The 24,664-nt window shown below is 45.4% G+C and overlaps 1 long non-coding RNA gene across 1 annotated transcript in view; it reads left to right on the plus strand.

The window, feature by feature from the left end:
• The window catches only part of LOC135383802 (uncharacterized), a 47,094-nt gene extending 23,584 nt beyond the window's left edge, over nt 1-23,510 (plus strand). The window contains exon 3 of the long non-coding RNA XR_010420074.1: nt 23,206-23,510. This is a non-coding gene — a long non-coding RNA (uncharacterized LOC135383802). The remainder of the gene's footprint in view (nt 1-23,205) is intronic.
• Nucleotides 23,511-24,664: the final 1,154 nt, after the last annotated feature.

Consider the following 24,664-nt stretch of genomic DNA (forward strand, 5'->3'; position numbering starts at 1 on the left):
ACGTACGATGCCTGGGATGGTAACGTTAACATCAATACCACCTACAGTCCCAAGGGACAGACAATGCTGCACCCTCCGTTTTGGCGAAGATGCAAATGGAGCCATCCTTGTTTACGCTGTGGTGCACTAGGTTCCAGGGAAGTAGATCATTTTCCTTTGCGATCTCGTTGGGGTTCACTCTCCTGAAGGATCTGTCTTGCAGCACGGGTTAAACGCCACAGGAATACCTTGTGGCCTATTCTTCCTGTAAGCCACTATAGGGTAAAAGGATCCCCAATGACTGTTCAGGGGTCATAGTTAAACCAGCGACATAGCCGATCCGGCTATCTCGCTGGTGCAAATTTTAGTTGGCGTGGCCCAGTTGGGGCCACGCTTGTTGGTTTGCGTTCAGCAGGACTGGGCGGTCCTCTATCCATGGGGGAGCGGCTGTGCTCCCGTAGAGGCAGATGGTACGTAATGGTGGGGTCTTTCTCGGCAATGAAGGACTGGCATTCGGTCGTCCCGTCCTCCCTCCTTTGGCACTGAGGCCTCCTGAGCTCAAATAGAAGAAATATGACTTAGGTTTGGGAGCTGTAGGCAGCTTTCGGAGGAATACCATAAAACGCCATACCATACCATACCATAAATGCCATGAAAACGAAGGAACGATAAAGACCGTGATAGCTACTGTGCTGAGTACGTCGCTGTAAAATGTTACTAATTTATTTGCATGTAACAACGTCTATGTTGCAAACAGTTACGTTGAGGGTACAATCTTCGAGAGGGAGGTAAACAAAGGTATACAAATGGAGTATAAGTCATAACTTCATAAGTTAAGGTATTTACTTTCACCCTGAGCAAGATGGTTTACGTATTCTTCTTGATGCAGTTTTTTATCGAGTTCAATTAGGCTCTCCATTCATTATGACACTTTAAGTCTCTGCCATTCATTCAAGACCTCGATTTACGAATCACCTGATTTATAAAAATATTTCTGAGACATTCTCGGCGTTCATGTCCCGACAGTTGACTGTATTTTAAAGTGTGCACCCGGAGGAAATGCAGGATATCCGGCACCTTTCTTAACGTAATCCAGAACATTTCTGACGTTGATGCTCTAGCCAGGCACGAGTCACATGTGATCAATGGCACCAGTAGACCTTAGTGCGCTAATTCGACACGATATATCATTAGGAAGCCACACTATGTACAACATGAATGCACGGAACGCCATCCACCATCCAGACGACACGTAATAGATCACAACGGCAACACCCGAAGCACGAGATCCGTTCTCACGAACTGTCACGACGTTGTATCGAGCAACAAGAGTCACATTCGGCACTCGTGATATTTATAGCAGTGCACGACAGCAAACACTGCCAAGTTTTCCTACTGCAGTCTCGTTAAGAAGACGGAGCAGCAGCTGACGCAGTCTGTGTTGTGCGTCCGAAAGATGCCATTTATTTCGCATCACACACGACCCCCGCAATTATTTGGAGCATCGCCGAGCAGGGCACCGCTCTGTGTGATGATCCCCAAGCATCTGGGGACGGAGCAAGAGATATATGGTCTCGATGAAAGATGTTCGCAAGATGAATGGGGTTGTAAAGGAAGGACGGGAGGGTGTGGACGGGAAAGAGGTGTTCGCCAGTTGTCGGAATCTGTTACCGGGCCTCGTCCGGGTGTGGTTGAGTATGTGAAGGAGTTGACTCTGTGGACACGAAAATGACACGCACACACACGATTCTACGAGCGTACGTCAGATGATAATGAGGTGGGCGATTAACCACCGTTGTGGCAGTACACTGCCTAATTGCTTCTCGGGAACGAATGAGGGGATCATGATGGAAAGAGTACTTTTAAAAATCTTGTCGCCAGCCCGGTGGAGCACGAGAACTCCGCAAGAACACGAAGGCCTTGCATCCTGATGGGTAACTAAACACGTACACACACACACATAAATGGAATGATGATGTGGTGGGTCATTCTCCGCCGTCATGGCGGTACACTGCCCCATTGCGCTTGTGGAAGGGATGAGAAAGTGATGATGATGGAAAGGTGTCCTATTAGAGTTTGTCCATTAGTCCAGTGCTGGAGAGGAACTCAGCAACAGCTCGTAGGCCTTGCAACAGATGTGAGGGGTCCGACCATGGCCCGAGAATTTTGACTAAGTCGAGCTGGCGTTGATCGACGCGTTGGAGAGCAGTTTCCATGAGGGAGCGCTCGTGATCGTACTGTCCGCAGGCCAGGAAGACGTGATGGAGGTCACCGCGCACACCACACGTGGAACAGAGGCTGGACGCGCCGACACCGAGGAGGTGTTTGAAAGCCGTCGTAAAAGCCACATTAAGTTTGTTGATTGTTGTTGTTGTTTGTTGTTGTTGCGATGGAAGACTCTGGTAAAGGAACTCGGCGTGGGAGAGTAAGGGACAATGTGTACGGACAATCTCAACGGAGTAAAGCAGAGAGGGGGTGGTGATGTCACGTTGCCATTGAGACTTGAGACGAGGTAACGGCGTGGGTAGCTAAAATGAGCAGCGATGCTGCACGTAACTAGATACTCAAAGCCCCCAGTTACAATATGGCAATTAGAAACGAAACCAAATCAGTAAAGAATGTCTACTATTGAGAGAGCAACGCTGCATCGATGGGCAGCGGTAGCTTCAATGCGGAACGAGTGACTCGAACAACCATGGTCAGGGGGCGTTAGATGCAAAAGAAAGACACTGGAAGGTTCCAGAACGATAAGTTCTGTAATTATTTTTCGACGATTATGTTTCGAAAAAGTTTAAGCTTTTCCACTGCAAAGTTTGCTTTTCTGCTGAACGCACATAAGGAGGGTTGGGGAAATATGGAACCAAGTGATGCCGACACTGATTGTACTTTCTCACGGGTGCGCAGGATGAACAACAGCAACTAATACACGACGACGAGATGTGTATGAGATGTCTATGGCGAGACCGCGCAGGAGTAATGACAGGAGTGTACCATATTACATGTGAATTATTATGTGAGCGAGATGGGAATCAAGTGGGTGGAGTATACACACACACGCACGCATGACAAGTGAGGCGTAGTCTGTGGGCAATCGCCACCAAGTGAATACAAAATACGCTATATGCACACTATGCATGTGTAAGGCACAACGCCTGCCGACAAGACAAGTACACCTCTGTTCAACCGAAAAATCCACTAGCGGTAACTGTCCCCCGAGTCCCCAGTGAAATGTTCCAAAGCGTCTATGCAGTAAGAGAGCGCAGGACACCCATAAAGAAGTAATCTCCCTTTATATAGTTCTGCATCCAACGTGGTTCCTTCTTCGTTTTAATAGTGCGTGTCAGCCAGGGAAAGGTAACGGAATCTTTTTCGTTTCCGTTACCACCTCCGTTACTAGCCCTTATTTGTTTCTGTTTCAGTTTCAGTTACCACCATTGTTGCTTTCGTTTCCGTTACGTTTCCGTTTCAGTTTTCGGTATCGCCCCCACCTCCAGCTTTTTGTTTTCCTTCTTTCTTTTCTTTCCTTTTTTTTTTAAACAAAGACCATTGAGACCGTGACAAAACTTAATCCCTTTACGTTCTGAAGTCTATTTTGAGGACTCCAGGGGTACATGCATACAAGGTACAAAGTTTATTCAAAATACACATACCGGTGCGTGGGGGGGGGGGGATATGTTTATTATATATAAAAAAATAAGAGGGAAAGGTTAGCCACCGGTACCGGTGCGTGATTTCTGCGAACACCTAATATGAACATGGTTTCCAGGAATGTTACTCACGCTTGCTACTTCCAGGTCACGATAAGCGTATAAGAACTATGCTTCTTCTATGTTTACTGTATACTACTTACTTATATGCTCCAGTTTCATAGTTCATTTTAGTTTTAGTTCTTCAGTTAATTTTAGTTCGCTTCATTGAAGTTTATTTCATAAATTTATCTACATGATATGGTGAAGAATTGCAATAATTCGGTTCCTGCGGTACCTGAATTTTTACTGTAAATAATTGTCGTTTCCGTTTCTGTTTCAGGTGTTCTAACTGTGTGATATCCGTTTCCGTTTCTGTTACCGTTACCTGCTATATTTCCGGTATAATACCGTTTCCGTTTCTGTTACCGTTTCCGTTTCTGTTACCGTTTCTATTACCTTTCCCTGGTGTCAGAAACGTGATCCTAAACTCGTGCTATCATCGAGTGTTTATTGTGAATGTGCACACATGATCTCACTCACGTTCACAGATCAAACATTTCAATCGTCAGTTCGATACTCTTGCACACACATACACACGCACACTCACAAAAGCGAAATTCATTCTCACTAAAACAAAAAATCTGTTTTCACCTCTTTGTTCTTATTTCAGACTTACTATCGTTCCAGGTGTTCGGTAGCTTTTAGCTGTACATGCTACGCCCATGCGCCCTCGCTTGTTATCAATGACGAGTATTTAATTTTAAAAAAAGAAGTTAAAATACCTCTATAACTTAAAATTTTGCTATATTATATATACACGTACGGCTCCTACGTACATTTTGCAACAATATTTTCACTGTGCGGGGCGTTGTCACTACGCAATCAAATTTACAAAAACGTCCGGAGCAAGCAATCCGGCCTCTTCTCCTCACGTCACGTCAGTAGCTCTCATTGGACACCGAAAATAAGTCAGCTACCGCTATCCGGCACTGCGCCCGCACTAGGCGACGTCACGAGTCACCTCAGTACCTCCCCCCCCCCTCCCCATGGGGATTGCGAACTTCACGAAGTGACATCGACATTCCTCGTTCACTTACACGCTGCCTGAAGGAGTCGAGGCTTTCTGGAGGATATGCATATCAGAGGCCACGGAGCAATGACGTTCATATTGAAACGAACTAGGAGCGGAAGACAAAGGAACGAATTACCAATCTTTGCAATGAAATCCGTTATAGTCCCATTTTTGCAAAGTGACTAAGTCCTTACTTTCTTACCAGAAAAAGTTGCCCGCATTGATTTCCCCAGAAATACACTGCTCGGGGGGTGCCGAGCTTTCAAGATGGAGGGGGGCGGGGGTTAGCTTGGTGAACGTTCCACTTAAGGAATTGTTCTTAGACACGGAAATAATCGTGGCACAATGGTGACATCTCTGCACAGCTTTCCTGTTTTATTTGTACATGTCATTACGTTAGAACACAGTACACTAGTATAGAGATTCGTTATGAACGGCATTTCAACATTATGATGCATGATCACACGACCGGCGAAGAAAAAAAGACTAGCACCTTGTCTCACGAAGCTCAATGAATACCTAGCACACAGATTGGACAAACGCATGGTACGACCATCTGCATGACTGTGGTCCTACAGCCCAAGTTTGACAGTACAGGATGTAATTCGCTGCGCCGGACTCTCTACCAGAACGTGTTGGTGGCCGAGCTGGGTGGGGTAACCTGAGAAATTTCAGGGGGGGTGTTGCAAAAATGCAGAGTGTGTACCCCCTGGGGGGGGGGGGCTGTAAGGAAATCCCTGGTAGCCCATCACTAGGTAACGAGTTACATCCCTGGCACTGTTCATATCTTCTTATGCTCCAGCTTTGTAGCCCAAGCCGCTAATAGCGGCACCACAAGAGTACGACTGATAGAAATCTGATTGGTGTAAGTGTGCGATGCCTGGCCGATGTGGTTTGTTTCAGGTTACAAGAGGGGCCGGACCTTGAATTGGCCTTCCTTCTCACCTGGCCCCAACACTCGTTCCACAAACTGCTCAATGTTCATCCGCGAAGTCCGCATTCGTCATTTGTCTGACAATCTTTGTTATGTCACAAAAGTACTTTATCCCATATCACCAAGATTTTACGGGACTGGCTGACTCCACGGCAGTAGAGAGCTTTATAAAAACGCTGATAGCGTCATTATCTTGACAAAGCCACACTTGGAAACGACCAAAGGACAATGTTACTCCCAGTCATGTGTGTAGAGGTGCATCAAACGAAGGAAAGGAAGAAAGGAACAAGCAAAGATATCACAATATCAAGAAACTCGAGAATATTCATAGTCATACATAAAAGACGTTCATGAGTACGTTGTGCGTTGTGCTTCCTGTCGTCCACTGGATTGCTTCAGATGCTTTAGTTCTTTCTTGTGTTTTCATCCTTCCTTCATCTTCAAATAATGTTCCCGTGCAATGGGGTAGGGTACCGCACCACCACGGTGAAACACCCCATCTCATCGTTATCATTTATTGTTGTTGTTGTTGTTGCGTTGACATCATTCGTGAAAACTTCGCAGGCTGACCGCGAGGGCCATTGCAATTGATTGCCGGCTCCTCTCGAGAAAATTCCTTGGACCGCGCTTTACATGCTACAGTGTTTCAAACAAAAATAAGAAACAGAGCAGCCCAAAATCGTTTTAAGGTTCCCTATGTTGGATAGAGTCAGAACAAATGGTAGCAGGATATGCACTGTATCTGTTCATAGTCGTGAACGTGATAGTCGGTCGATACAGAGATTTATAGCTTAGCGCACCCGCACATATCCGTCAAAAACTCCCGTATCTCTTCCCTGTATAGTGTACGATTAGCGCATAAAAAGGTTTTAAATGCCGTTAGGGGGATGGTTGTTCGTATACGTGGGGTTACGATCCACGGCCCAGAGACCCATAGGTATAGAGCAATATAATATCGACGCAGTGGAGATAGACGGTTAAGACAACCTCGGAGGGCATTTATTATTTATGAGCGACCGAAGTCCACCTCCCAATTTCCATCCATCATAGATTTCTTCACGCCCTCCGATAGCGTCGTCCGATACCAGCCCACCTTGAGAGTGAACGCTGTCCGAACTCGTGCATATATTTTGGATACCTTTCGGAAGATGTATCAGCCGAAGTTGAGAACTTTTTGCGTAAGCAATCACGAAGTGTTTCTCGCTCTTCCTCATCAATCTCTCTGCCTGTGCGAAGAAGGTGCCGCGAAGTGATTCCGACGCTGGCAGAAGCCGGTTTCGATGGTTTATTTGTACATAGGCTCTGATGGAGTGATTTCGGGGTACTTCGCATAAAAGAGACGATACATAATTGTGAAGCTTATCGTACGCTTGTCATGGCATGTGCTGGGGGAATTGTACAGATGTTCTATCAGTCACTGGGGGTAAAAATGATGAAGCTCGGGCGATTTCACGATATGACGTGATAAAAAAGCGAAAACTGAACAGAAAAAGAGAACCGGTGAAAAACTAAGGCGTTGCTTCGCGGATCTTTGATACTCGCTTGCTCAGGTTACTCCAAATATTTCCGACTAAGATTCTTTCTAGCGTTTCATACTGTGCCCAGTAGTTACAGAAGCGCTCTGTGTTGCTTCTACACCTTGAAATGCATTGGGAGATGACGTGAGCACAGATTTTGGAAGAAAAATTGCGTAAACGAAAGGCGGGAGGTATCATTGGAACTGCAACGTTTTTTTTTAAAAATGGAAGTAATTTTCAGTTGTCAATGCCATCAATTTTCTATAAATTTCTAAGAGCAAAATATTGGCACAGGATTATTTTCTGTGTAGTATTATCATTGCGTGCTGTTAAGAAAACCAGGATACTCGGAGCAAGTTTCCCGTTAAGCGAAGTATTACTTTTATGCTTCATCGCTTAATAAAGTCAATCCCGCCAAGTCAACCAAGTAAAACTGATAATATTAGCGTACATTAAGATAAACCGCTGCATATCAGAGATGCGTCATTTGCATTCTTTCCCGGACGATGTCACATTGCAGTTAAGACATGCGTGGGGTTCAAATTTTAGATATCAGATTTCAGATATCGATTTGAGAAAATGTGATGCGTTAGAACATTTTAATATTATTCATCGTCGTGCTATGATATATGACTTCCGCTCTGTTAGTCGATGTTGCTCTGTTGATGTCACACGTTATAATTTTGCTCCTGAACGGAACGGGACATGGTCTCAACAAGTAGCAGAACAAATTTTTGTCCTTTCCCAGCATTTCACAAGGAGTGCAAATTACATGAATTGAAACAGATATGTACAAGAAATATTGCGCATATTTGTGCACGTGTTTGGTTCGTCCGAAATATGGAAATACTGCGTAGTTGTCGGAAAATCCAGACAGCGACACGATACAAAGCACGCACCTCTCGATTGCCACTCGAGTCCGCTGCCGCATGTTTTCGTTGACTGCATGCTATATATTTCAGTATCTCACGATCCCTTGAGGCTTGTGCTGTGCTCGTCTGTTCATGTGTTCCAGCCTCAGAACAGTTACTGCCCATCATGTCCTTCTGGTCCCGTTTGCATAAATGTTGAGTACGAGTGTTATGCTATGGGAGGCTATGGTCACACCTAGTCATACCTATGCTCAGTAACATTGGCAGGGCATTGAGCACGCGCTTGGTGCGCGTGCGGGAAGCGCGCTCTCAATGCTGATCGTCCTCAACTTAACGGGCCCTGCATGTATAGCTATAGGTGCCGTTAACAAGAACTAATATTTAACTGTTATATACCCTCTGCTGTTGAGAGCATTAGTGCTAAAACTTTGGATATAAATGATGGTGATGGTGGCGGTGTGAATAGGTTGCTGTTATTGGCCTCACAATTGTCGTTGACAGCATCACGACAGTAGCTAGAAGATGAGATGGCATGAGAATATAAACAGCAATGACACGTAGCCGAGTTGAACGTGCTGAGGTGAAGGAAGCTTGGAGCAAAATTTCTCAGATCGAGAGTCTCTGTTCGAAATATCGGCTTTAGCCTTTAGCTTCAATGTATATGTTTATAGTCCGACGACGAGTAGCATTTGTCTGCTTAATGCGTTCAGAATTCATCTTTCGTCACCAAGGTATATTTTAGCCGAATGCAACGGGAAACAGCAATTTTGTAGAAATTATATTGTGTCTTGATCACGACCTACTTGATTATAACGACAATGTCATAATCGGCAACCCCTATGTGGAGCCCGTCCGCACGATCCGCCAGGAGCGCTACACGTTGGCCCGCGAGACCTACATCATGATTGGACAATGGAAATTTGAACTTTGAACGCGCAGAAGCGGACGTACGACTACCGTAGCAGACGGCAGGAACAGCTCCTATATGAAAACGCGTAGAATGATGATGATGATGATCAACTTTAGAAAGAAGCATCTCATGTGGGACATTCACTGCATGTACAAAAATGCCAAGGTAAACTGAAGTACAAAGTATTGGAGAAATTGAGGAAGCAATAACCGGGCCGATGAGTAGCGCCACCGCTATAGCCTCCAAATGCGGCGCTGTGAAGGGGTTCCTATGACATGGTCGCTATAATCTATTAGGTCGTCATCTTGATATTTGCCTTTGCGCCAGAACTGGAAACAGCTCTACACACGCCGCACAGGCGTTCCCCTTGTTACGCAAGATCCCGCCTATCTGAAATTCCGAAACTATGCCGCTCGACTCTAAACCCCAAGCTGAAAAAATCGCGAATAATAAAATTCGCGAAAATCAAGGGTTAACTACATTTCATACATACCATCGTTACATAAGGTATAGTTACATCAAGCAGTCGTTAATAAGTTCGTAAACGACGGAGGCCCGCCTCGTCTATACACAGCGCAGCAGTTATTAGCGGCGTTGGAATAATAGAGTGGCTATATGCTCACGAACAGCAAGATAAGTATAACGATCGATGACATCCACTAGCATTCTTGATTCGTTCCCCAGCGAGCCTGGCTTACGATAAATGACGTTGATGTTGGGAAAAATAAAATAAGAGGGAAAGATCGAATTCATCACAAACGATAAAATATCTCGCTCTAATGGTACCTCCTTTCTAATTGGTGCGTAGGTCTCGGCGAGCGACGAGATTATTAAGCACAGAACCTACGCCCTTAATGATAAGATTCCTGCTGTTTTCGTTTAGTGCCAATGACGCGCTCATTTACAAACCAATTTACAATAGCAGACCACCACCTATCCGCAAGTGACTCTCCCAACTTTGCCGGTGGTCGCTGACGAGAAGCGGAACGTACAATCTTTGCAACCAATCTAAGACGAACTCGAAAAACCGGAGCGCCGAATCACAGGGAAGGACCGAAGCATGCATCGTTTGCATCGTGTTTGGCAGCAGCGATGACCGAAAGCAATCGAGGCGAACGAAAGAGACATAATTTCTGTAATGACACGGTGGAGCACATGCACTCGTGTATCGAAGAGAAGGTCCGTGATCTCCGCCCGCCGCCGCCGCCGCCATGAGTCGAGAAGGTAGAAGATGATGGCGAGCAAAAGACTGTTGATTCGGTTGGCAGGCGAAACTTCGTGATGTGGCCTCGCCATTGGCCCAAAGCAGAGTGGAGGAGGCAGGTTGAGTAGACCTGCCAACCGAAAATGGGGAGGGATTTTTCTTACATTTTTTTCTTCTGCTTACCGCGAAAGAGAGCTTATGCTTTATTTTGTTTCGTCGACAGCAGCTGCTTGGAGAGGCACCGGCTCTGGCAGTTGATTACCAGGATGCGTAATGACTGTTGCGGGATCTACTTGGGTGGCCTGACGCGGCATTTTTTTATCGAGGAGGGAGAACTGAGAGGGAAGCTTTGTAATCGTGCAGTCACGTGACGACCACCATATTGTTTTGGTCCCAGCGGTGAATATCTGTGTGTTACGGGTCTGTACGAAAGGAGCATGATCAATGTGGACCTCGTTACCTGTGGGAACCATTAGTGCCATCAGAAGCGTGGGCTTGGTCAACAAAGAGAGACTCGGCATTATTACATCATCATAAGTGACCCTTCTGTCTTCTATACCGGACCAAGGAGGGTCCTTGTATGTAATTGGGCTACTCGTTCCGTGGCCTATGCTAATGTTTGTTCGGTTGGGTCGTTATGTTAAACAGGAGCATCTGCTGCTTGTACTCGTGCCCTTGTTAAAAATTTATTTCTTTGTGTACGTGTGGCTTTGAACGAACAGTACAATCGTGTGCGTTTTATATTGGGTTTCCTCGAATCGTTATAATTGAGTAAATGAACACGGTGACTGAAGTGGGCAAGTCATGATGCTTCATTACAATTTTCCTTGTTCACTGCTGTTCTCGTTACCCAAACTAATCCCAAAATAAATTTAAACCACTACTCAGGGTCGGCGTCTACATTTCACCTCCGGGAGGCAAAGTGCGGAAATGGCGCCCTTCCCCTATGTGTTTTTGATTTTTCTTTTTTCTATCTTCTGTCGTCCTATATTGGATTCGTCCTGCCCGAAAGGAGTCTTTTTGGCGCCCCTTCAGCCGGGCTCTGCTTAGTCCACTAAAAAGCAGCGTATTATCATAACCGCGCGATATAGTTTTCGGAAAATAATACGATACCGCTGACGCTATCGCAGTGCTTTTAGCTATTGCTTCCAGCACCGTGTGTCTAAGATTTCCGGCGCACGTCAAAAGAACCCCAGGGGGTCGATATTATCCGCAGTCCTACCCGCGGCACGTGTAGCATAGCCACACAATTGTGGGCGGGTTCACCTTACGTGTAAATTTACTCCCAATTATTATTATTATTACTTTTGGCTATCTTTCGCTTCTTCGACGTTCGGGTATCTCGTTGCCCCGGTAACGTCATTATATTTGTGATCGTTTAGTCATCGGCATTCAGTATGGTAAGTAACAGTAATAAAGAGAACTGCAGATATCGTATATTAAAGGCACCGTAAAGCTGCAGACAGGTACTTAGTTTATGTTGACGGCCTACTTTAACAGCTTGTTGCTTGTAAACTCAGCGCAACAAGTTACAAATGCCACAGAGAACGCCTTACATTTTTAATTTGTAGTTAATGCGCCATTAAAACTCCAGTCATCATCATCATCAACATTTTTAATTTGCCAGCAAAATTCAGGTGAAATAGGGTGCCTGAATACTAGCTCCCTCTGTACACAGAGAGAGCTACTACTCAGGCACCCTGAGGTAAAACGGCTCGGGATGACGTCTGGTGGCAAATACTCCCCAGTTCGCAAAGCAACAGTGATCTACGTTCCGAGTGACTTGCTACTCCCGCCCGATTGCTCTGTAGCCGACACGTAGCCAACTTCCTTCGTTTTAGACCCAGTGTTGTCCGCATACAACGTAGTTTTGCGCCGTACTTGACGGGCAATGCCCAATTGCTGATCTTCGGCACAGTGCAAGCTGCCCGTAATTTTCGAGTTAAATTTATTTAAACTATGACCGCAATTGGGACGAACATTGTGACGTAGTGCTCAGGCTATCGACCCGATAAATCTCCTGAGATTGGACCTCTACTACTTGACGATACGGGACAAGCCTCAAGTTTGGAGCCGCCGATATTTGGAACAGAAGACAGTTATTCTACAGGAATAAGCTTGAAAGATAAATCTGAGGCTTTCGCTTCTATTTGCTGTCGCTGGATGTCTTCTTCTTTCTTCCTCCTCTTCTTGAGAACCTATATTCGTCGTCCTGGCGGCACCGCATATGGGAGTTTTCCTTAAGTTTTCCTCAGACGCTTTAAGGCAAATGTCGGCACAACTCCCTATGAAGTGCCCAGGACCCATGATCCCCATCGACCAACAAGCCGCCACACTGGACAGCAGATCGTGGTGGTGGTGGTGATGGTGAAAGGGCTTGCCGTTGTCGGCCTCACGTATGTGGGCAACGTCACGACTGACGCCCTGGGGAATGTGCGTCCTGGGCCGACTTCTAAAGGAACTGTGCCAACATATGTCTGAAAGCGTCTGAGGAAAACCCAGAAAAATCCCAGACAGCACAGCCGGCACCGGGATTCGAACCCGGGTACCGGGACGGCAGATCGTTCGTCAATAACACACCACCAAACAGCCAACCATTCGTTGTTTCTCAAATGCTCCAACCGCGTTACTCTGCCGTGTCAGATTTTGCTATAGAATCAATTTACCAGGTTTTGCGCCTGAAATATTTTAGGGCTGACATAGGTCCCGAAATGTGGCTGCATTATGATGTAAGGAAGTCTTTGGCAGCCCAACGGCCTCATGTGAAGTACAAAATGTTATCGTGATATCATTTCAAAGAGCAACGGATATAGCGTTCTAGTCGATCATTTTAGACAAGATAATAATAATAATAATAATAGTAATAATAATAATAATAATAATAATAATAATAAAATGTTTTATTGGTGCCCAAGAACGGCCACAGGGGCCATAGTATTGGCGCACACAACATAAGTCATATTGTCAATGCAATACAATACAATGCAAAAAAACGACACGACACAAGCTATGTTAGAATATAAAAGCAGAAATTGATAATAGGCAAAAACAAAGAAAAAGAAAAAGATTTGGCATAATTATGACAGACACTTGATTACATCTGTTTTGAAAGACGTATAGAAAGGAGAAAAAATGTCACAGGACTTGGAAATCGAGTTCAGCAACATTGCACAACGTATTATAGGATTAAATGGACAGAATCTGTCTACATAAAATGATGGTGGGTTGCAAGACGCAGCTCGAGGAGGACAAAAGCATAGACGACTTAATAAGAAAGAAGAGTCAACAAATGAATGTACACATTTGTACATAAATCAAACGTCAGCTGTTGTTTGCTGATGGCTGATATGTTTTGCCCTGTAAATACTCTGCACCTGTGTATATATTCATACTCATTATGTACTGCATTCCATACTGTACATAATCGCAGACATCTAGGGTGGTGGACTTAGGGAGTACTGTGGTTGTGTATATATGTAGGTAAGTATGTGTGTATATGTACGTATGGTGTATGTCAACTACGGTGTGAAGTAGTGGTTCTAATAAGTATATGTGTATGTATGTAAGGTGTGTATGTCAACTACACTCTTAAAAATAAACTTCACCGCATAGCACGCTCCTAGCCAACCATCATCCCAAATGATATCATTATCTGCCCTGATTTGTTGAAAACGGGAGGCGTACGCCTCCTCAACTTGAAATGATTTAACACACCATTATAATCATACAACTGAAAGGCTGGAATGTGCCGTAGAAAGAAATAATGAATGATGTGAAGAGCTCTCTTCTGAATAGCTTCAAGGTGATTGACATCAGTCACGCAAAGAGAGTTCCACACAACTGACGCATACTCGAGTGTAGGAAGAACACAAGATTTATGAAGTGAACCAATGGTACTGGGAGATTCAAACATTTTACATTGACCCAAACCCGCAGTGCTGAGGATATACCCGCCGTGACATGTTCGCGGAAATGCAGTTTGGAGTCAAAAGTTACACTAAGATCACGAATAGTGTTCACACGACATATCTCACCAATGCATGAGTATAGAAAGATATAATATTCTAATTAATATAATAGTATTCTTTTTACGAGTGAACGGACCAACCTTAGTTTTCGCGGTTTTAATTTTAAGATGATTGTCAGAGAACCAAAACCAAGGTGTGACATTGGACACATACTCTTGTATAGCAGTACACAGCCAGAATGAGAAGATATAACTTTCATCACTTTAAGATCATCAGCGTACTACAGCATCGTGGAATGCTTAATACATGATACAATATCATTTACAAATATATTGAACAGTAACGGTTCAAGATTTGATCCCTGAGGTATACCCCAGAGAGATGGGTACGTACACATTTGAATACATAGCATCGACGCGTAAGAAATGTGCGCGGGTGCGGCAGATGAGAGACGAGAGAGAGATGTGCGCGGCTGCGGTTATACCCACAGATATCCGCGCTACATCCTGGTTTGCGGATAGATAACGTTTTGAAATTTGACGCGGATAAAGTGCTGATAAGACCCCGCACATCTGCGGTTAGCGCAGATATCCGCATTTTATCCGCAAACAAGCAGGTGGACCCATAACTGACGTAACGAATTGAAAATTATGCCGAAATGTGTCATCCTTTGTATTGCTGTGTATTGGGCAGCATTTTAGTCCTCAATTCTGGATGACATAATGTTCCTAAGTGGTGCTGATAACGGAAAACGTTTGTAACATAGTATCGTTAAATTATGTGGATTTTCCCTATGGCCGCGGACGTGCGGATTTTCCCCATATCCGCGTCGGTGCGGATGCGGGTACATCTATGTGGATTGGCGCGGTTGCAGATGCAGTTACGGATCTTACATGCGAGGGTGCAATGTGGGTGCGGGTACTGTCAGTATTATCCGCGCATACCTCTAAGTAAAGCACAGCGTGCTGGTAACCCGGCAAATTTTAATGATGAATTCAAAAAGCACAGAGGACATGATGAAATTCTGATAATATAACAATATAGATTGCACTGTATAGCGTCTTAACACATAATCACAGTAAATTCGTCCGAAAGAAAGAAGAGGGATTTGATGTTTCGTAGATTTAGGGTCAAGGGGTGAGTGAGTGAGTGAATGGGTCAAGGTGTTGTATGACTGGTAAGTATTTAGTAGAGTTGGTAGAGTGTATGACAAACGTTGTGTGTCGTAGTTTGCTCTTGGTTTCTAAAACTGCCAAGGTGGGACTGTGCACAAACAGCGTGTTTCATTATTCTTTATCAAGTTTGCAAGACTGAGGCCCAGTTTCACCAACGCTGGTTAACTTTAAACCCAGATCATGAGTTGCTAACACTCAATCCTTTTTCGCAAACGCTTAACTTTTGTTTGTACGTGTTGGTAATCCCATATCATTGTCCGAGAGAAGTAAACTCCTAATAATTTGAATCTATATCAACTATGTCAATGGATTTCGAGGCCAGTTTAAGTTCAGCATCGTGGCTGACTCTTTTGTTTATTGGTGGAAAAATTATGGCTTTACGTTTACCAAGTATTTTCTGCAAGCTTATTTTTTGAAAGACCACCAACAACAACAAATAAGTTAATGATAATGAATGGGGAAAGACCAGTTACGTATGCAATCAAGCACCTCATTAGCTTGCTTAATTAATTCATTCGTGTGATGCCCCGATAGAAAAATACTTACGACGTCTGCGTACATAACATATATGAGGCAAGTTTACTAGTGCTTACCATGCCATTATGTACACGTTAAATAAAATTGGGCCCAATATGCTTCCTTGAGGTAACCCAGCGATTACCTGTTCCATGTCAGATATCATTGAACTGATCTGTACGCATTATTTCCGCCACGATAAGTAATTTCGGAAGCTGTATAGTAAAATTCTCCTATATAATACCATGTTGGTACATTTTACCTAGAAGTACTTCATGGTTGATCCTACCGAATGCCTCGGTAAAATCTCAAAATATACCTAACACAATATACTTCTCTTCAAGTTTACCATTTCTTTTACGTTGAATAAGGCTATAGCTCTGTAGGCTTGTGTTTCCTAAATCCGAACTGCGCGTCACTCAAGAGAGTGTATTTATGGTTTCGATCTTGGTTTCGAAAGGAAAGTGGTGTGGTAAGTGTAAGTAGAATAAAACCCACAAGGCAAAGCGTAAAAGCAAGGTGGAAGTGTCCGCGTTTGCAGTGCGGAGAGACGTGAACCGTGTCGCTACCAGTTCTTGCCTATAGAGATCCAAGCAAGAATTAAAAGGTGCACATTAATCTTCCTTGCCACTGTAGTGTCATATTACGGGACATTCTGGATTGTTCTTTCCGTCACAGATGGAGATGGAGTTTTTTTTAATTTTCTTTCTTTAACTTATGTTCAGTTAGTGACTAAGCCACCGCAGGACTGCTCCTGTAAGGAATATGACAACCGAAGATGTGGTCGGTTTAACAATCATGAATCGAATGACAACATAATAGAAGATGAGTGTTCCATTTAGTCGCACAAATCACTTCGCCAATTCATTTGTTCCCAGAACAGCGAACGACTGGAGCTGTCTTCCCGCCTCCACCGTCATCGTCCGGGATTCTAATAGCTTCCGCAAGCTGCTGGACCAATTACTTTGCATGTAATTCGTTGTATTTTCCTTTTATTATGCCACTCTCCTCTGTAATTCCCTGACCTGAGGGTAAATAAAGAAAGAGAAAGAAAGAAAGAGTGTGTCCATCCCTTGCGACGTGCCACGGGCGTTGTCACTGTTGTTTCCTAACATTGCCGCCGCCCAACATCAGTCTTATCGTAAGACGACACAATGCACCTTCTTATGAAAGAGACACGACGAAGCGCGGAACGCGTTTTGGAGTAGCCAGTCCTGACTGGGTCGGAACTAACGTCACATCTTTCTCTCCTATCCAATCCAATCCAATCTAAGGACGACATGACGAAAGAAGATGGTGGTGGTGGTGACGAAAACCGGCTTGCCGTTGTTGGCCTCACGTATGTGGGCTCCGTCACGACTGTAGCCAGGATGAGATGAGATGGTGTAATAACAGATGAAGGGATGATGACGGCCAAAAATTAAGATCTAGGGCAGTCACTGCAGAGTTGGCGAGGAGCCAGGCCAGATTCCTGGAGAAAGTAGACGAGGCTGCGAATTTTGGAGTGTCTTTCTGTGAAAGAGCGTCTGGGATGTAGGAGATCATCCACCGTACAGTTCCTGCAATAGCCAAGGTATTTCTCCCGCACCGTAGCATATGCACAGCAATGCAGTAGGATGTGCTCGATAGTTTCGGGGAGGGGGGGGATATGTTTAATGTCGATAGTTTCAATTTGCTGACAATGTATGCAGTTTGCGTTGTCTAGAGATCAATCGAACAATTGTGATTTAGTGAAAGCGCTTCTTGTTCGCAACCTGAAGGGCAGAGTTTGTGTACCGCGGGAAAGTCCTTTCAGCGAGAGATCAAGTCGATGATTTTCCAGGGTGTCCCGGATTCCAGGGTGCATAAGAGCTATCTCATTGATGACCAATTTTCTGTCGCTGTCTCCCGGGGTTGGCAAACTAGGGCTAGTGCTGTGGTGTGCAGCAAATGCTAGTTGGTCCGCTTTTTCGTTGCCACTAATGCCGACGTGGGAGGGGATCCATTGTAGGTAGATGTCTCCACCGACTTTCTTGTGTTGGGCACATGACGTTCTGATTCACCGGGCTAGAATGCTATTGCATGTGGGGTTCATCACCATTTGGAGAGCAGTACGCGAGTCTGTGAGGATGACAGCTTTGGTGATTCCCTTGACCTGTACCACAGCTGCTGCATGTAATATTGCCAGAAGCTCAGCTGTCGTAGAGCATATTGGGTATCGAACTGATTTTCCTTGCCATGCCACATTTAATGATGGTATATAAAAGGAGGAAGTAGCGCTCCTACACTCTGCGTCAACGGAGCCGTCTGTGAACACAAGAGTGTGAGCGTGAAAAGTGTCACTAATTAGGACTTCAGCAGCTGCCTTGTCTTCCAGTGAGCTGGATTCGCCCTTCTTTCTTAGCCCTAGAATGTGCAACGAGATATTGGGCATTACCTCACGCCATGGAGTAGCAGGTCGTGGGAGGCATTCGTCGTACGGTAGGAGGCAATTGGCGTGCGACCTAGCCAGGCGGCCTATGCCAGGGACGTGGTGAGGTTGCCTTGAAGACCGGTGAGGAGTTGTTCCTTGCCCAGAAGTGTTACGTTGTCTATGAACTGGAGCCCTCTGAGTTTTGAATGGATGCTGACGGGCTTTTCCTTTGACTGCAGATATGTATAGGTAATGCTGGAGAAGCTGGGTAGACCGTGCTATTCGTATACAGGCCCGATGAAAACGCTCGAGGTTCAGCCATTGTGTTGGAGACGGGACAACGTACGGCGTCGCATACAGAATCCGAGATAGAATAAGAGCTCTGTGCAGCGTGAGCATGGATAGTGGATTACATCCCCATGCTTTACCACTGATTCGTCTGAGCAAATTTAGCGATTTCTTCCCTTTAGCAATGGTTTCGTTCGCCTGCTCCGTCCAGCGTAAGGCGCTGTCGATAGTGACACCAAGGTATTTGCATGCTTTACATCTTGGAACAGGGATGTTATTGATGCTTAGACATGGGAAGTCCCTACCAACGTGTTTCCTTGGGGGTATGCAGACGAAAGAAGAAACACAACAGTGGAAGCAGAACCAAGCACTTGCAATGAGCTATGTGGCGGTGTCGCGAGGCGATCGATATTCTGCACTGCACGGGACTGCAGAACACATGACATTTGTCTTCATTGTGCCCCATGAAACGTCACCTGCCAAATGATCACTCTACAGCGGCTCCAGAAGAGCATTAAAAGCAGTAAATTACACTGGAGGAATTAACAGCCTTTCTGACTTCACCTGTCTACTACGTCTTAAAGGTCTACAACGTCAGCAGCAGCACAGTGCGACAACATTCAGCTCTAATGAATTCCCGCCCACTGCGGTATATCCGGGAACGAGACCACAGATGCCGCCGCGCCCACACTCTTAAAAAAAGGTGGTCAATTTTATACCTTTTAGTGTGGTAATGGCTTGTCACGAATGGCGTGTTAGTCTACAAATGTGTGTAGTTTAATCCCTTTGACAGGGTGGTATCGTTCGTTCCCTGTACGTGGGTCCGCCCTGGGTGCCAAATTTATAGCTTCAAGTGTGCATATGGATTGTTCGAGGGCCTATAGCGGTTGAGCTGTGAACAGTACGACTTCCTCCAAATACGCCAATAGTGTATGTTTTGTTGCTGTTGTCCCTTTTTTTTAAGTTTTTAGCGTGATACATCATGCAGACTTGTACACGTTACTAAAACAAAAGTAATTGATTACCGTTACCGTTACCCTGTACGAAAAAGTAATTTTTTACCGTTACAAATTACTCGTCGGAAAAAGTAATGCAGTAACGTCTAGAAAAGTAACACGTTACTTTGCCAATTACTTTCGGTATCTGAGAGGAAAAGTACAAGCAGAAGTGTCTGAACGCCGTCGTGCTTAACCGCGAGCGTACTGTAAGCTGCAAGGCACCGAGAAATGGCATGAGTTAAAGCTCAAAGCTGACAGGAATTTTTTCTTGAGGAAGGCACAGCAGACATATGAACAAAGTGTTGTTTTTATCCTTTCTCTCCACCGCTCTGAACGTGCCAGATAGCTCAGACCACGGCGACAAGTCATTGCAAATCGTAGACATTGTGGCGGCCCGGTGACGACGATGACGACGTGCCTCTGCTGCCACGCGCTACGGCGCTGGCACAGCAGTTCTACCGGCACCGTCCTAGCGTGAGGCCACGACCATCTGCCCGCTGGGACATTCCATCATCGCTGGTCAGGACTCATGTAGAGGGACACCACCTCCTCTACATTTGGTGACCCGAACAACGAACGCCATGTTCGGCGTAATTAGGGCCATGCAACATCCTAAATTTTTCGGCAAACTAGCAGCGAACCACCCTCTAGCAGGCAAGGCGCACTGGGACCACTGTTCCACCGGGGACCCGCAGGGAGACCACAGTAAGCTGACTTTCCGGCCTCCACCTGCTTCATGATGGTCCTCCCCGGCACTTCTCTGGCGGCAACCTGCATTCACGCTGTCGTACCGGTCGCGGTACTGTCGCCCGCTCAGCAACGCACTCACCCAGCAACACTCAGCACTCACAGCAACAATCAACGCTCAGCACTCACAGCAACAATCAACGCTCGACAGCAGTCACTCAACAAGCATCCAGCGCACTCAAGGGCTCAACGCACTCAGCAGGGACTCAAGCATCCTAACACTCAACATTCATCTCATCACTGGAACCCACCCGGATCGCAGCGCTCTTGTTCCCGTCATCCCGCTGCTGCATCAACAGCCACAATCGCAAGACGTGTCTCCAATCGTCCACCATCCACGAGTCGTCATTCATTCTCCTCTTCGTGAATCTCAACCGCATGCACCGCTCCGCGTCTGAGGGGGGGAGTGATGTGGCGGCCCGGTGACGACGATGACGACGTGCCTCTGCTGCCACGCGCTACGGCGCTGGCACAGCAGTTCTACCGGCACCGTCCTAGCGTGAGGCCACTACCATCTGCCCGCTGGGACATTCCATCATCGCCGGTCAGGACTCATGTAGAGGGACACCACCTCCTCTACAACATCATTGTGACATCGACAGTATATTGCATACAAGACTGACAGGATGCGCAAGAGTCGCAATAGGTTATCGGAGTCGAGAGTTCTGTGCTCTCTGTGGATCTGGCATAGTGAGAAAAGACCCATCTGCAACTGGGACTCTCATAGATGACTCATCAGGTTCATGGTACAACCTACAGACCAACCGACTGTATATGCAGGCCGGATTACGGAAAGATAGTCCACATGAATGGGGAGATGACAGTGGACTCGAAAATACACTACACGTTACTGAAAAAATCCTACCGATAAGACGGCTGTCTTGAAATTTGCAGAGGGCAGTTAGTTTTGTCTTCCCAAACAATGTGGGTTCTTTGGTCTCAAAGTAATCGCTTACTTGGTAATTGATCACTGAAAATTGTAATTTAAGTACTCAAAAAATTACTTGGCCAGAAAAGTAATCGATTACGTTACAAATTACTCAAAAAAGTAATTTATTACTAGTAACGAAATTACCCGTTACCCGTTACGTAGAAGTCTGGATACATGCATACGAAATTCATGATTTCCTTTTTTTTTTTCTTTTTTTGCAAATTTCGATTTATATAGCAGTCTTAACTCCACAGTGAAATCTTGGCTTACAGGTTATTACGTATCATAAAACGAGAAATCAAGAAGTTATCTTTATCGAGCGATCACCAGGGGAAGACGCAAACAAAAATTAACTGCGCTTGCAAACATGTGAACTTCGCGCGCGAGGCACAGATGTTAGGCTGAAATGTCGTGATCAGAAATGTCGGAACAATTTGGCGGAGAACAGATGCAACAGATAACAAGCGACTTTCAAGTGAGGGTTCGGAAATTTCCTCAATGTAGTAACGCAAAAAATCTGCCACCGCAATTCGCAACACTTTGGATTAAAATACAGCCGTGTTGCTGACTGTGTTTTCTACTTAAATTACACCTGAAGTACGATGATACCGTTTCTTCGAGAAATTGTCGTTGTGTCATGTAATAAACTTCTAGTACCCTCGGTGGTAAATGGACTCAGTTACCACCCTGCGTATGTTGTCGACCGAAAGATGGCGCTGCAATCGAGGACGTAGACAGTCCCGTTATAACCTTCCGCAAGGGGGCGCTGCAGTGTATTTTATTAGTCTACTCTACAAACGTTGCATTTGTCAGACCCGACCCCGTCGAGACTAATATCTCAAAATTTTAGCTTTTCCTTCTAACCTCTTCTAATCGCTGCAGAACTCTGTGCGAATAACCGTGATCGTCTTCACGCGACACGTCTTATAGAAGTCCCACACATCGTGCAGAGAGCCACAAAACCTTGTGTGCGGCTATATGTATTTCACACGCTTAAGGCAGACTGAATGACGCGTATGTACGCCAATGTACATGCAGGCCTATGTCCGTCCTATGTCCGTTGCCCTGGAGACTCGTGTCCTGCACGATGTAGGCTGGATTACTCTCCCACCGAGACACTTGCGAAGCACTTGCACGTTCATTTCTACCAAAACTGCTTGAAGGTGTATCTGGCATCCAGTCGCCATGTCGTTCGGACATGGGAGGGTATCGTAGTTGTTCGCCGTGGGATGAATATCGTGGAGAAGAGGTTGTGGAAAAATGGAGTGGCGCCTGGAACGATTCCTCTTACGACGGATGACAGGACGTAGAGTTCCATGAACCATGTGTCTCTCCTGCTTTTCTTGCTTACGATGACGACGACAGTTGGGATAATTCTAGTAGTAAATCATCGCGCAGGAGGCTGTAATATCTACGACGGCATTCACGTCACAGGGTGGATGTCATGGTGTGGAGGTCATAAAGTGGAGGTACACGTTACAAGGTTAAGGGTAGAGATGAGGCCCGCTGCTCGCAGGAGATATAGGAATCCTCACAATCTTCCTGAGGTATCAGATGTTCGCATTCGTTTCCACTGCTTCCACTGCGAGTCATGGTGCCATCAGTAGATCTGAAGACTTCGCGGTATTGTTTCCTCTTGCTAAATCTGACATGATGCATCTCGTTCTACATGTTTCGAATATTTGACCCTGGGCCTGAATCGTGGAGCTGTCACTTAACGAGAAGGCACATAATTCATTAGATGCCACATAACATTTTAGTTTAGTGCCGCTGCTGAAGACTGCTTCACCTACGTCTAAATCTACTCAAATTACTATTACCTACTGCCATTACTGCTTCACCTTTTCTCTCGCTGCAATTCTTTTGTGGCTTGAGTTGTCGGTCGTTGAGATTCTTCTAGCTCAACTCGCGCAGAGTACACTCCAAAAATCTGTTAGCTCGCTGTTTAGAGTTTATCACCATTACTGTGTAGACGTAGCAGTATTCTAATTCCTTTTCTTTTCGTTCGCACAGATCTGTTCATTAAGGCATCGCAGTTCCTGGCGCGGTGAGTCAGAAGATCGAGCTTGGGCTCCAGGGTCCCTACGGAAGAAATTTCCTGGAGGATTGCTGCGATCTTCGAAGTACGTGTCGTGATCCTTTTGCGGACAGGTTCCCGAAGCCGTTTGAGACGATGGCGTGATCCAGTTGCCAAGTCCCTCCCTAAGTATATCTTTCCCGCATTTCGACACCGAGAGATGCAAAGAATATGACAACTGGCCTGATGAGATGTGCTCGGTTTATATGTATTGGCATCATAAATTGGAAGTCAAGTCACACGGACTGGCTCCCTCTAACATTTCAAACGAACTATAGCAGAATATCAACTCATGGACAAGAACCTGCAGCATGGCAAGTATTAATGCATGTGCTAGTCGTCGCCAAGCTATACAGTCCAAGACTGCGGAAAGTTGCAAACGGGATAACGGCACAACCTCCACTTAGAAGTGGAGATTATTCCGTCTGGCATCTTCAAAGACCACCGACGAAATTTCCCAATGCATACCGAAATGGACACCCCAAGTATTGGTCTCTCCCTGTATAAAGTACCGGGCGCATTCCACCTCTGACTAAATGCAATACCTCTATCGCACTTCGTATATGCGACCTCCATGGACTGCTGCGCAGCGAACTATCCATACTTGATAGCTATCCGTAATGATCATGAATCGAGTGACAACATAATGGAAGATAGAAAACGCGTTCGTTCATCGCTTAAGTGCCATGACCGTCGTTGTGTCTTTGGTTGTTTCTTTGGTCGTTTCTCGTTTCCTGCCGCCTGCCGCCGGTGTAAATATCTTACACCGTGCACCTGCCTTTCCAGGAACGCTCGACAGGAAACCTTATAGCAAGCCGCTCAGCAGGACAATCTATCGTGCAGGAAATAATCAATTGTATAACCACTTTTGGGTATATAGTACACGCTAGGCACATTGTACGTGGCATGCATGCGTCTTCCTTGTGAACACACGTTGGCCAGAGCCTTACCTGTATAGTACAACGAGGACATCTTTAGTTGTTGTTTTGACACCATTACTTGTGGCAATGGCAGCATGCGAAGTAGAGAAATAAGTCGATATGTGGGGTGCAAGTGCAGGTAAAAGGTAATCAAATTCGCCTAAAATCTAGATACAGTTCCTGTCTCTCTTGAAGCTGGTCTACACTCTAAAGTCTGTACCTTATAAGTTCTTGTAAGGTACCTTATATGAAGCTGTACCCGATAAATATAAGGTACACCAGTGAATTTTCCCACTGCATTATAAGGCACAGGCCTCAACAAAATCGACCACCTGGCATATATAAGGTACACGGTCTTGTCAAAAGGTACAGTGTGTGTCTACCGAATAAAGCAGTGCTGATTTGGCTCCGATTTAAGGACAATACGATTCTTTTCGCTTTTCATATAATTTTGGTTTGATTGAAAAAAATCATG

This window comes from Ornithodoros turicata, chromosome 2, assembly GCF_037126465.1.
Source record: "Ornithodoros turicata isolate Travis chromosome 2, ASM3712646v1, whole genome shotgun sequence".
Classification (NCBI taxonomy): domain Eukaryota; kingdom Metazoa; phylum Arthropoda; class Arachnida; order Ixodida; family Argasidae; genus Ornithodoros; species Ornithodoros turicata.